General features: G+C 45.4%; 1 protein-coding gene across 1 annotated transcript in view; it reads right to left on the reverse strand.

Moving 5' to 3' along the window:
• CALN1 (calneuron 1) overlaps positions 1-14,552 on the reverse strand; it is a 579,183-nt gene that overhangs the window by 277,057 nt on the left and 287,574 nt on the right. The window lies entirely within an intron of this gene.

A 14,552-nucleotide genomic window follows, 5' to 3' on the forward strand; every position in this document is an offset into this window, starting at 1 on the left:
CTGCTGCTCCAGGAGCCGTGCGGGAAGCTTTTACAACCTCATAGGAGGATAGGAGTTAAATACCCTGCTGTTTTTATTTCATTCCTCTAATTTACAGGTGTTTTATGGCTATAAACAACCTCGGATCAATAAGAGTGTCATGAAAGCTCAAAAGGTGTCTTTAATCACTTTCTCTTGGATCTGGCAGAGAATTTGACTCTGCTACCAGTAAGGCCTATTTCACTCAGCAGGCGGTCTCCCATCCTCTTGCCTCTAACCAGAGCTGTTCAGAGGAGTTCCATCCAGAGTCCTTTCCCTCAGAGCCCCCAGCTGCTGGTCCTGGCTTGGCTGAGTATTTCCTAACACATAACACCCCTGGGATGCACAGCCAGAGGAAAGCGAGATCACAGTGTGAAGAGGAGAGGTTCGTCAACCACATCTGAGCGCACCAGACCTACCGCAGCTTGGACTTTCATCAGCGAGCCCAGAGCAGGGGCTAGACGTGGCACAGCAGTAAAATGTGATGCCATGTGAGGCTAATCCACATAGGAAGGTTCTAGGTTCACATCCAGAGACCTCCCTAGGTTCAGGGACATGTGTGTGTCCAGGATCTGATCTGGGACTGTTTAAAGCTGGGAGTGTATTGTGACATTAAGACTCTGACCCTATTGGGGTGCTCTCTCTCTGTCTCTCACACTCACAGAAGAAATAAATAAATATACTATACACACACACACACACACACACACACACACACACACACACATAATAATTTTTGTAAGTATAAGCCCAGTAATACCATTCTATAAATAGGAACTACCTATGACACAAGGGGCATAGCAGTATAGTATTAAGTACCACAAAGAAATAAAAATGATCCACTAGGTATCATGGTTCTTCTCCTCAGCCCTGTACACCAACCAGGAAAGCAAAATATGTGGAGAAACTTACTGTCTTCAAACTAATGGACTTGGCCCTAACCTGTCTAATTGCTACCTCTCTGAATATCCTACTCTTCTCCCAGGAAATGCCATGAACTATACACACTCCTTCTCCCAGGAAATGCCATGAACTATACCCACTCTTTCTCAAACAAGCTTTGTCCTTTCTTTCCTCTTTGTATTAGTTTTCTGCAGATGCTGCAATAAATCAGCACAGATTTGGTAGCTTAAAGCAACAGAAATGTGTTCTCTCAGAGTCTGGAGGCTGGAAGTTCGAAATCAGTGAGACCAGATCAAAATCAAGGTACTGACAGATCTGTGCTCCCTGTAGAAGCCCTAGGGAGTCTCTGACAACTGCTGGTGGCTACCAGCATTCCTTGACTGCTTGCCGCATTGTTCCAATTTCTGCCTTCTCCTTTTCTGTCTGTAATCACCTCTGTCTCTCTTAAAAGATCATTTGGGTTCACTTTACAGACCGCCTGAATAATACAGGATAATCTGCCCATCTAAAGATCTTTAACTTAATCATGTCTTCAAAGACATTTTTCCAAGATAGCATTTACGAGTTCCAAGGATTAGGACCTGATACCTTTGGGGGCTATTTTTCAGATTACTACACCATCCCCTCCAGCACCTCCACCTGAAACAAGTACCCATGCTCAAATCCTATCCACCCTTCAAGGCCAAGTCAGGGGCCATGTGTCCCACAGAAATGTCTTTGCTCACCATAGCCAAATTATCATTCTGCTGACTGTTCGGCAGGTCATTTGTTCCTTCACTTGATTTCTAACACACTCCTTTAGAAATATCATGATTGGCATTAAAATCAGGACGTCTCCTCTGAGCTGTAAGCTCCTCCTACGCTTCTTTCATCTTTGTACATTCCCCACCCACCTTCACGGGAGACCCTAGATAGACAGTTGATGAGTCTGAATAGATAAGGATCATATACTAGTAGTAAATTGGTTATCAATATTAATTTAGCACGCGGAATGCTTTCTTGTGAATAAATGCGGGCTCCAGCAGAGAGAAGACCAGCCTGTGAGCAGCAACCCTAGGCTCTCAGCCAGACAGACCAGCTAATTAGGTCCGCAGCCAAGCCCAGAGGCCTCAGTTTGCTCATGTGTAAAATGAGTTGGGTTGGCCGTGAGGACCCCTAAGGTTCCTACAGCCTTCCTTTCTGTGATTCCATAGACATCATTGAAGTGTTTAAGAGAACAGGAAGCCTGCATTCTCTTATATATCCTATTAATCTGCTGTTCCAACTTACCTCTTTCTTTCCCTCCATGGGATAGAAACAAATTCCAGTCCAGTCTAAATTCTGAATCGAGAAGTCTGTGTGCATTGTTAGGCTTTTTCCATCAATGAAACATGCGTAAGATTACCCACAGCAGCCATATGTCTTCCTATCAAGTGCCACATGGCCTGAAGAGAGCATAGAGCTGCCACTCAGCTTGGGGTCACAGCACATAAGGACTCAAGGACACTGGATTGAAGACCATAGCCTCATGCAGCCTGAGCCTGGATCCCTAGATCCAAAGATAGTAAGATGCAGAGGCTGAGGTTTTCTTTTGTTTTGTTTGTTCATCTTTTTTTAAACATTTCTTTCTTTCTTCCATGAGTGAGAGAGACAGGGAAAGACACACACACACACACACACACACACACACACACACACACACAGACAGCACTCCCCAAAAGAGTCTCGATGCCACAACCCACCGCTAGCATCAGCCAGCCCTAGATCATGGACATACACTGCCCAATGTACGTAGGGAAGCCTCTGGATGTGATTCCAGATCCTTTCCAGGTGGGCCAGCATCCTCAAGCATCACATGTTCCCACTGCATCACCATCCAGGCCTCTGGAGATGGGATTTCTGGGAGTGGGAGTTGACCCACAAGGCAGCCAGTCCCAACTTTGCCTTGAGCCAGGCTTGCCCCTTAGATTTAATTTCCTCCCTTCTGAAAAATTGGTTAGGCTGGATCTCCTACCAGCCTCTCTAGTAGGGTTTTGCCCTGGGGCTGGCACATTCCATGCAACAGCAGAAAAAGTCAGATGATGATAGGGTCACAGCTGTGGTCACTGGATGACCAGCTGCAGGCCCAGCATTGGCCCTCCTTCTCTGGACTGCACCTTCCCAAGGCATCATCTCCATTTCCCATCCCTTCTGACTCAGTCCTGAACTCTGTACTGCTGACGTGGCCAAACAGGGTGGTCCCCTTCTGTTTGCAGGGTCCGGCCTGTTCCTGTGGTCTCCTTGTAAGCCCTAGCTCCTACCAAAGAACTTCAGCCTGTCTCCTCACACTGTGCACCCCAGAGGGGCCTAGGTGATTGCTGTTTGAGAACTTGGCTTGGAGAAGAGGCCTTGGCCACTGCAGCTTCTGACCCTCACTAGGCTGCCTGGGCTCCCAGAGCTGCCTCAGCCTTGGCCTACTGAATTTGGCAAGTCAGACCTTAGACAAGGATCACTCCAGAACTACCCTGCCATGAAGAGTCCTGCTCCTTCAAAGCCTTGAACACCATAGTTTACTGATCTGCAGTCCATAGCCAGGCTGGCCCTCCTCCAGCCCAGCCCAGCCTAGGGCAGGGCAGGCTCATATCAGCTCAGCATTCTGTTTTCTGTGGCCCATGGCTAAATAAGACAAAGCTGTCCTCTGCTTGCATAGAGTGTCTGCTCCTTGTTCTCGGAGAATTTGTGTGTGTGTGTGTGTGTGTGTGTGTGTGTGTGTGTGTGTACATGTGCATATGTGTGCATGCATGCATGTTTGCCAAAGCAGATAAACATACTAACTCTATTTACATTCTAAACACCAGAAAGAGGGGATAAAAGTACAAAACTAAAAATCCACAATGGGAGCCTGTGGGGACCTAATCTTTATAAAGTAAGGAAAGCACAGGCAGATCAGCGGCTAATGAGAAGGAAATGGGTCTTGCAGTCTGGGAGAGACATGTCATGTGTGATTTTATTTTTAATAGCAGAACAGGGTGTGAGAAACATGCCCATAAAACTAGCAGAGACACTGGAACAGGCAGACCCCTCTGCCTCTGCCTGCAGGAGGCCTGCTCACAGTGCAAAGGATTCTGGCTACTTTCCATCCTTAGGAAGTGGGGACCATGGATCAAGTTTTTAGGAATAACTGGGCAACGCTGTGTGCTTTTCACTGGAATTTAGCCCCTGATTGGGTCAATGTCCCTGTGCTTCACAGTTACAAGAGCATGCTAAGCTTTTGGTCTTTAATTCGGTTTCGCTCCTCAACCTCGCTCAACACACACGCACATTAGGCACTAGTATGGTAAACCTACCAACTCCAAGATGCCTGTGGGGCCACAGAAGAGTGTCTGTAGTGGTGAAAGGAACCTGTCCAACTGCCATTGTGTGGCATGAAAGGAGACAAGATGAGACGTGTCTCCTAAAAGAAGGAATCTAGTCTCTGTATAGGGGATTGCCAGAATCAAATCTGCACAGGGATCCCACAGGGGCCTGGGCCTCTTCCTCCCTGTAGTGACACAGATGGTCTCAAGCCAAGCAAGGATCTGGTTAGAAATAATCTGGTTCTAGCGCCCAGGAGATTTACTTCTTATTAGGCTGGTAACATTTTTTCTGAAAAAAATATCTGAAGCCACCACTGGTACCACCACGAGTACCATCACCGGTACCACCACAGGTATCATCTGGACCTAGGGTCCTGTGAGAACCAGGCCTCAGCTTTAGGATGCTTCCTAGAGACACAGGCGATTCAGGCAGGAATGGCAGCAACGGCACGGCTATCACAGCAGACAGACTCAGCTCTCAGGCATCAATGAAGCGCCAACACCAGCCAGAGTCAATATTAGATGGCTTATGTTCTGGCTTTGAAGAATCTGTTGAAGTTTACAGTTCTAATTTGCAGCTTCAAATTAGTAATAAAGAGTAACAATCTTTCCTATCTCCATCTCTGTTAGATGCAAAATCTGCTTATCCTCCACAGAACTGTATCTTCAGGAAGAATGAGTTTCAACTGCATACAGTGATGGTTCTATTAATGAGGAGGATGCATTCTGTTGATACGCATCTTTGAGAAACTGCAAAAGTGGAGACACATGCAGTTCAGCAAAGCCAGGCAAGGCAATTACTAAAAATGAATGCAGATAAGTCAAAGAGTATAAGATAGAAACCTGGAGGAAACAATGAAGCAGGACAAAAGACATTTAGAAGGGTCTCTACCTTCTCCAACAAAGGTAAAAGATGAATATTTAGAGATAATTAGTGTAACCATTTATTCTACAAAGAGTTGCTATTTACTTATTACACACCAGATGCTGTCCTAGGATAGACAGATAAAAGGAAGCTTCCTAGATGAGAGAAGCTTTATTCTGGTTGGAGAGCTGGTTGAAGAGACAGAGAGGTAACCAGATGTCATAAGCAAGAATGACAAGTACATTACTACAAGGCTACGTAAAATACCACGAAGTTCATATGATGGAGAGATTACTCTGCAGAAGGGTTGTTAGAGTCACCCTGAATCTTTTCAGTCTCATGGCCACAAAGAGAAGGGCAGGGAGGCAGAGTGGGGAGAATGTGCCAAGACATGGGCATGTCTACAATTCCAACTTCACAGCACGTGGAGAAATGGGGGACACTGAGAGACGAGGGTGGAGAAGTACACTAGTACAAAATCATGAAGGGTATTTGGAGCAGCCCCCTGCACGCCAGGGGTTGGCAAAGGAGAGCCTATGGCTTAATCTGGGCTGCCACCTTTTTTGTAAATAATATTTTATTGGAATGCAACCAGGCCTTTTAACTTACAGTCTGCACTAGTTGTCTATTATCTACTACTTTCGTGCTACTCCAATAGAATGAAATCATTGTGACAAAGATTGGCCCACAGAAACTAAAATATTCCTCTTCCAGTTTTTTTTTTTAAGTTTATTCATTTATCTCCCAAGAGAAACACACACACCCCTCATGGGATCTTGCCTCATCATGATGCCCTCCACCTCCACCCCCTGCCCTCTGCTCTAGCCTTCCAGCGAGCCAGGATTGTAGCTAAGCCCACAGGTGCACCTGGTGTGTTCCAGCTGACCTGGGATACAAACCCCAGGCCTTCCTATAAGGCTCCAGCATCAGGCAGTAGTGCCCCGCCACCTGCTCCACCATGGCTGGACCACACTCTGGCTTTTTTTTTTTTTTTGAGAGGTTTTTTCACTGTAGGGCGTGTGCGCTCACCAGACAGACAGAGAGAGACATAGAGACAGAAAGCGAGAGATCGCCTCCCAGGGGGGATGGTCACGCCGCAATCTCTTCTCCTCCATTCTCCTCTTGGGATCTTGGGCACGCACGCACACGCGCCCGGCATGAGTTTGAAGCCACCGGGTCCGGGACGCGAACCACGGTCGACTACGTGGGAGTCCAGCGACATAGCCATTACGATAACTGCTGGTTCCCACACTCTGGCTTTTTTTTTTTTTTGAGAGGTTTTTTCACTGTAGGGCGTGTGCGCTCACCAGACAGACAGAGAGAGACATAGAGACAGAAAGCGAGAGATCGCCTCCCAGGGGGGATGGTCACGCCGCAATCTCTTCTCCTCCATTCTCCTCTTGGGATCTTGGGCACGCACGCACACGCGCCCGGCATGAGTTTGAAGCCACCGGGTCCGGGACGCGAACCACGGTCGACTACGTGGGAGTCCAGCGACATAGCCATTACGATAACTGCTGGTTCCCACACTCTGGCTTTTTTTTTTTTTTGAGAGGTTTTTTCACTGTAGGGCGTGTGCGCTCACCAGACAGACAGAGAGAGACATAGAGACAGAAAGCGAGAGATCGCCTCCCAGGGGGGATGGTCACGCCGCAATCTCTTCTCCTCCATTCTCCTCTTGGGATCTTGGGCACGCACGCACACGCGCCCGGCATGAGTTTGAAGCCACCGGGTCCGGGACGCGAACCACGGTCGACTACGTGGGAGTCCAGCGACATAGCCATTACGATAACTGCTGGTTCCCACACTCTGGCTTTTTTTTTTTTTTGAGAGGTTTTTTCACTGTAGGGCGTGTGCGCTCACCAGACAGACAGAGAGAGACATAGAGACAGAAAGCGAGAGATCGCCTCCCAGGGGGGATGGTCACGCCGCAATCTCTTCTCCTCCATTCTCCTCTTGGGATCTTGGGCACGCACGCACACGCGCCCGGCATGAGTTTGAAGCCACCGGGTCCGGGACGCGAACCACGGTCGACTACGTGGGAGTCCAGCGACATAGCCATTACGATAACTGCTGGTTCCCACACTCTGGCTTTTTATAGCTAAATGTTATAACCTCTGATAAAGGACATTGGAAGCTTTTAGTAGTTTAAATTTTTTTAAAAAACACAGGTCATACTTTTTTTTTTTTTTGAGAGATTTTCGCTATAGGGTGTGTGCGCTCACCAGACAAACAGAGAGAGACATAGAGACAGAAAGTGAGAAATCACCCCCCAGGGGGGATGGTCACGCCGCAATCTCTTCTCCTCCATTCTCCTCTTGGGATCTTGGGCACGCATGCACACGCGCCCGGCGTGAGTTTTAAGCCACCGGGTCCGGGACGCGAACCACAGTCGACTATGTGGGAGTCCAGCGACATAGCCGTTACGCTAACTGCTGGTTCCCGAAAACACAGATCATATTTTTAAACAAAGGGCTCCAGCATCAGGGTGGCTCAGACTGAAGTGAGACAGAGTCTAAGGGAAGATGATGACCTTGGATCTAAGTCTGTACCATGGCAGAGGAACCCCAGGGGCAGAAGGTTCTGAGAGACTTTTCTGAGATAGAGTGGACCACACTCAGGGAGGACACAGGTGTCGGGGTTTGGGAGAGGGAGAACTGGAGGGTTTCCAGTTTATGTGATGGGCAAGTAGTGAAGGCAGAAGCTGAGAAAAATTTCTGGAGAAAGTGCAGGTTTTGGGGAAGAGAAGGGGAGTGGAGTTTTGGACACATTGAATACAGTGGCCTGACTGATAGCAGGTGGTCGCTTCAATAAGCAGCTGGAAATCCTTGGCTAGGGTTTAGAGACAGGTGAGGCTGGAAATACGGTAAGAATGGAAAGTGGGGATAGGGTGACTAAGTACATATAAAATACTGCTTTAATGCCAGTGAAGGTTTTAGTGTGAGTGAGTTCCAATTTAATTATTTTAATTATAATCAATCAGTCCTCAAATACAACCAGTTGGTCTCATTAATTAGGGACACAGAGGTGAGAGCTCAGAAAGCAAGAAGGCAGGGCCCTCCAGGAGGAAGGCATGTGCTATGACGCATCAGAGCTCAGAATCACTGACTTGGGAGGGAACCAGCAGTTAGCGTAATGGCTATGTTGCTGGACTCCCATGTAGTTGACTGCGGTTCGTGTCCCGGACCCGGTGGATTAAAACTCACGCCGGGCGTGTGTGTGTGCGTGCCCAAGATCCCGAGAGGAGAATGGAGGAGAGGGGATTGCGGCGTGACCATCCCCCCTGGGGGGTGATTTCTCGCTTTCTGTCTCTATGTCTCTGTCTGTCTGGCGAGCACACGCGCCCTATAGCGAAAATCTCTCCAAAAAATAAAAGAATCACTGACTTGGGACAGGCCACATAGATGGGGAAGGAGAGATACACTGATTTGATTTACCTTTTTTAAAAAAATAATTTTTATTTATTTATTTTTTAATTGACATGTAATCATATGTGGAAATTTCCTAAATCAATTTTTAAAATTTTCTTGGCATACTTTTATAAGTTTGAGAGATTCTCATTCCTTAGATTGTTATCTGAAGTATGACCACATCCACTTCAATAACTGCCGATTTATGGGACTCTTACTCCAGGCTCAGGCTTGGATGAAGAACCCAGCCCTGGAGGCACCTCCTGAGCTGTGTGTTTGTTTACATGGAATCTTGTCTCACAAAGGATTTTAGGGGGCTTAAAGGACTTGGAATTTACCTGAGGGAAAAAAAGACACATAGGAGTTGAAGAAGAGAAAAATGAAAACAAAAAATAGCAGCAGAGACATAAATTTAGCGAGCAGGTGAGACTTAAGAGAGACTGAGACTTGGAGTCCATGTGGCAAAGTCCTTTTAGCAGAGGGTGCTGCGGAGCAATGGAGGAGGCAGAGAGGGAGGGGGCTGAGCTGATAGGCTCTGGGCTCCTTTTGAAAGGCGCCCTACAGAGGGACACAGCTGGTAATAGTGGCCATCCTTCCTTCAATAGTAACTGGGGGACTAGTCATACATCTGTGCTTAAAATCCATTGTAGAGTGGGGCATCTGTAAAGCTGAAAATTCCTGGCACTTTCGCAGCCACCATCTTATTCAAAGGATGAACCATTGTTTTTTATTTTTTTGGTTTTTGTTTTTTCCAAAATTCAATTTCTTTTTTTTTTTTTTTTTTTTTTGGGGGTTTTTGCTATAGGGCCTCGCCAGAAAGACAAAGAGAGACAGAGAGACAGGAAGCGAGAAATCACCCCCCAGGGGGGATGGCCACACCGCAATCCCTTCTTCTCTCAGGATCTTGGGATTGCATGCACACTTGCCCAGCATGAGTTTAAGCCACCAGGCCCCAAGACTCGAACCACAGTCAACTACATGGGAGTTCAGCAACAGCCATTACAGCAACTGCTGGTCCCAAAATTCAATTTCTAATTTACATATAACAATTGTACATGCTTATGGGGTACAGTGTGATTTTTCAAAACATGTATAAAATTGTGTAATGATCAAATCAAAGTAATAAGTGTATCCACCAGCTCAAATATTTATCATTACTTTGGGCTGTACACATTCAAAATCCTCTATTTTGATGTGAGCATGGAATGGCCACCATTACTGTTACTCTTCTGTGCTATACTACTTAAGAATTCATTCCACTTACCTACCTGCCCTCTTCTATCTGTTAACCAAGCTCTCCTCAGCCCCCTATCCTCATCCGCCTTGCCTTTCCCACTTCTGGTATCCACCCTCACATTCTCCACTTCTATGCAATCAAATCTTTTAGCTTCCACTAATGAGTGAGAACATATGGTATTTGTCTTTCAGTGTCTGGTTTATTTCGTGTAGCCTTACTTCCTCCAGTTTGCTCATGTTGCAGAGCACGTGTCACTGTTAACCCTTGCAGCAGGCAAGAAACAGTTGGGAAACAGTTCACAGGCCCAGTGCTCAAAGTTGGCAGGTCAGCGATAAGATGACCATAGTGTATCTCAGGTGTCCTCACCCTCCTGTTTTTTGTTTTGTTTTGTTTTGTTTTCCATTGCTTTCTGGCCAAAACCACACCTTTGATTGAAAAATGAAGCCAGCTCCTTTCCTAGCTAGTATTCTGGAAGAGGAGCATTTCTGTAACTTCCTACATGGTGAAATTACACTGACAAAGACTTAGTACTCCAGGTCATGAAAAAGAATAATTTCTTTCTTAAGTTGGGGCAGCAGAAGACAGTTCAAAAGGTAAGGGTATTTCTATGGGTTTAAGAACCAGAATAGAATTACTCTGTCCCCAAATTTTACACCCAACAGATTAGGCTGAATTGATTTTAGCATGTCAGGTAGGTTAGAACTAATGGAAAATTCCCTGGCAGTAAAAGAACAAAACAAATTAGAACAGAAACTAACAAAGTAAGCTCATCTTGGCCAGAGACAGACTGAATGTTTTTGGCCGGGCTGAAAGGCGAGTGGTTAGATTAGTTTTGAATATGTGTGAGAGGGACTGTCACTGGAGAGTCTTTGTACAAAATAACAAGAGACAAAAATTCCCAAGGCTGACCCCTATGGGCAGATCACGAGTGAAGAGAAGAAGGTATTTTGGGACAACACAGCAGTTCTTTTCGTTTGGAGTGGTTCTGGACTCCACTGGTAGGAGAGAGACCACTATTCCTTGGGAGGGCCAGTAAGATGTCTGCCCCCCAGAAGAGCAGAGCTAAACCTGTGGGGCATGGCCACATCTTCCAGGTTATACATTAATGTATGCTTCTTATACAAAAGACTCCAAAATATATTTTAAAAATGATCTCTAATCCACTGGTCAGTATAGCCATTGTTAACAGAACATATAATTCCAACATTTTTAGTATGCAAACATAAATTTTTTTTCTTTCCACTTAACACACTATCATTTTCTGTTTTTCTTTTTTCTTTAGAGGTTTTTGCCATAGGGTGCATGTGCTCACTGGAGAGAGAGACAGAGACTGTGAGAGGGAAAATGAGAATTCCCCCCCTCAAGATGGATGGCCATGCCACAATCCCTTCTCCTCCATTCTCCTCCTGAGATTATGGGCACGCACACAAACATGCCCAGCATGATTTTGAAGCCACTAGGTCCGGTACTCAAACCACAGTCAGCCATGTAGGAGTCCAGCAATGTAACTACTATTCCATCTGCTGGCCTTAACACACTACAATTTTCAGTCTTCCATATTGTTAACTATAGAGAGTCCCTTGCTTATGATGGTTCACCTTATAATTTTTCAACTTTTCAATAGTGCAAAAGCAATAAGCATTCAGTAGAAACCATAAAAATTTTGAATTCTGAACTTTTCCCAGGCTGAAATATACTTTATGATGCTCTCTCATGATGCTGGGCAGTGGTACTTAACCATTCTATTTTTCTCTTTCAGTTCAGAATTGAATAAATTATGTAAGACATTCAACACTTTATTATAAAATACACTTTGTGTTGGATGATTTTCTCAACTGTAAGCTAACGTGAGTGTTCTGAGCACATTTAAGGTACAGTAGGCTAAGCTACAATATTCTGTAGGTTAGAAGCATTAAACCATTTTTAACTTACCATTTATTCAATTTACAATGGGCTTATTGAATGTAACCCTATCATAATTCGATGAGTGTCGGTAGTCTTTAAAATACCATTTTTGATGGCTAGCTAGTATCCCATAAAATGACTAAAGCAAAATTGATTTCACCAAATTCCTAGTGTGGGTGTTTAAATGGTCTCCAATTATAAATAATGCTATAGTGGAAATCTTTGTACACAAATCATCATGCATATTGATGCTCATTTCCTTAAGATAACTTCCTACACATAGAATTATGGGGTCATAGGGACCAGCAATTAGCGTAATGGCTATGTCACTGGACTCCCATGTAGTTGCCCGCGGTTCGCATCCTGGATCCAGTGGCTTAAAACTCACACCGGGCACGTGTGCGTGCGTGCCCAAGATGCCAAGAGGAGAATGGAGGAGAAGTGATTGCGGCATGGCCATCCTCCCTGGGGGGTGATTTCTCGCTTTCTGTCTCTCTGTCTGTCTCTGTCTGTCTGGTGAGTGCATGCGCCCTATAGCAAAAACCTCTCAAAAAAAAAAAAAGAATTATGGGGTCATAGAGCAGGAGTATTTTAAAAATATATTGCTAAGTTGTTATCCAAAAAAGTAGTATCAATTTTACCATTTCCCATCAATTTTAGGCATAGAAACCCAGTCTCCTACCAGATACAGCTTTCTTCCCACTACCACTTAAGCTTTATTTCCTGGTGTTCAGGATCTGGATGATTAGAAAGGTTAGCTTTACAGAAGGGTAGACTACTCAGATTATGTGTGTAAAAGACCTGCTAGGCAATCATAGAACCCTGAGTAGATCCCACACTCACCAAAGAACCTGGCCATAAGGAGGTGCCTAGGAAGACCCTTGCCATGGCTAAGGCAAGCAGGTGAATCCAGGTGAGGGAGCTGAGGCTGAGAGAAGGAAAGGGGCTCCCCTGTCAAGGGAGAAGGGGTTTCTTATAGCAGGGAGAAAGCTCCCTGACTCCCAGGCCAGGGTGGTTTCTGGAGCAGGACACTGTGTAGTTCATCCTAAGAGAAGAGAGCCATCTTCCATGGCCCAGCACTCTCCACAGTAATAGTTGAGAAGCCCTCTGCCCTCCACCAAATGAGCCATTTCTCACAAGGCAATAAGCACCTATTCGGGGGAAAGTCAGGCCAATTGCCAAAGACAGAAAATCGGAATTGCATGATTCGGTACATAAGGCAATTCTGGATGTGTCTGCAAGCAGCAAATTGACTGGAAATTATCTGTGAACAATGTGGTAATAATCAATACAGTTCATTTTTCTTTAAATCACACTGTTTCTAAGCTGTAAATGTTAATATTGGAAGATCAGTGAATAATCAGCATCTGAAGAACAAAATTGTTTTATGGGTTTAATAGTGATATACAGACCAGAAGAACAAAACCTAAGTCCCGGGGTGACTCACCAAAGAACCTGGCCATAAGGAGGTGCCTAGGAAGACCCTTGCCATGGCTAAGGCAAGCAGGTGAATCCAGGTGAGGGAGCTGAGGCTGAGAGAAGGAAAGGGGCTCCCCTGTCAAGGGAGAAGGGGTTTCTTATAGCAGGGAGAAAGCTCCCTGACTCCCAGGCCAGGGTGGTTTCTGGAGCAGGACACTGTGTAGTTCATCCTAAGAGAAGAGAGCCATCTTCCATGGCCCAGCACTCTCCACAGTAATAGTTGAGAAGCCCTCTGCCCTCCACCAAATGAGCCATTTCTCACAAGGCAATAAGCACCTATTCGGGGGAAAGTCAGGCCAATTGCCAAAGACAGAAAATCGGAATTGCATGATTCGGTACATAAGGCAATTCTGGATGTGTCTGCAAGCAGCAAATTGACTGGAAATTATCTGTGAACAATGTGGTAATAATCAATACAGTTCATTTTTCTTTAAATCACACTGTTTCTAAGCTGTAAATGTTAATATTGGAAGATCAGTGAATAATCAGCATCTGAAGAACAAAATTGTTTTATGGGTTTAATAGTGATATACAGACCAGAAGAACAAAACCTAAGTCCCGGGGTGGGGGGTGGGGGCGGGAATACGGACAAAATGAATTGAGAGAAGGGAAAGAACCTCTCTCAGTAATGGCTTCTACTTCCTTCCCTTTCCCAGGGCATTGGGAATTTTCTCAGGAAGCTAAATTCATCTTTGGATTATTCAATGCAACTCAATTCAAAGAATTCTTCATAGGCGGCTACAATGTGTCAGACACCATTCTAGGTGCTGGGACCAGAACCCAGGAAATTAAGGTACAGTGGTAAATAGCACACACAAGTAGTGCTAAAGAATAGATCTTTTCAATAATACTTGTGAACACATGTGAGGAAGACTTTATTTGGGACCATCGCAATAGGTATAGAGAATATGCAATCAGATTTTGCAACAGGGGAGAGAGTGTGGGTTCAACTCTGAGTACAGCGTGACCAAGTGGGAAGTCAGTGGATGGAAAACTACTGAGAGGAAACATCAGAGTAAGGGAGATTCTAGCTAAATTCATCTACCAGGATTCTTGCTACAGATAGGCCAGGTGATCAGACAACACCTGGAGGCTGGTAGAGCATGAGGGACCTGATCAGATATTGAGGGCAAGAGGTTCTTGGTAAACCCATGTAACAGGGTTCTTGCTAAAACTGGACTTTACACAGATAAGTATAGGAGAAGGTTCAGGCGCCTGACTAAAGCTTGGTCAAGTACAGAATTTGTGTTAGCAGGAAAAAGCAGAGCCAATACTGAGCCCACAATGGGAACAGAGTCAGAGACCTCAACAGCTTTGAGTTGTTGATGACAGCCAAGGGACTGCAACTCAGATTCCTTCTCTGTATGTTTCTAGAAACTAAGTCATCCTTCCTGACAATCTATGCTAAATAGTCATCCTCA

This window comes from Tupaia chinensis, unplaced genomic scaffold, assembly GCF_000334495.1.
Source record: "Tupaia chinensis unplaced genomic scaffold, TupChi_1.0 Scaffold000429_1, whole genome shotgun sequence".
NCBI lineage: Eukaryota > Metazoa > Chordata > Mammalia > Scandentia > Tupaiidae > Tupaia > Tupaia belangeri.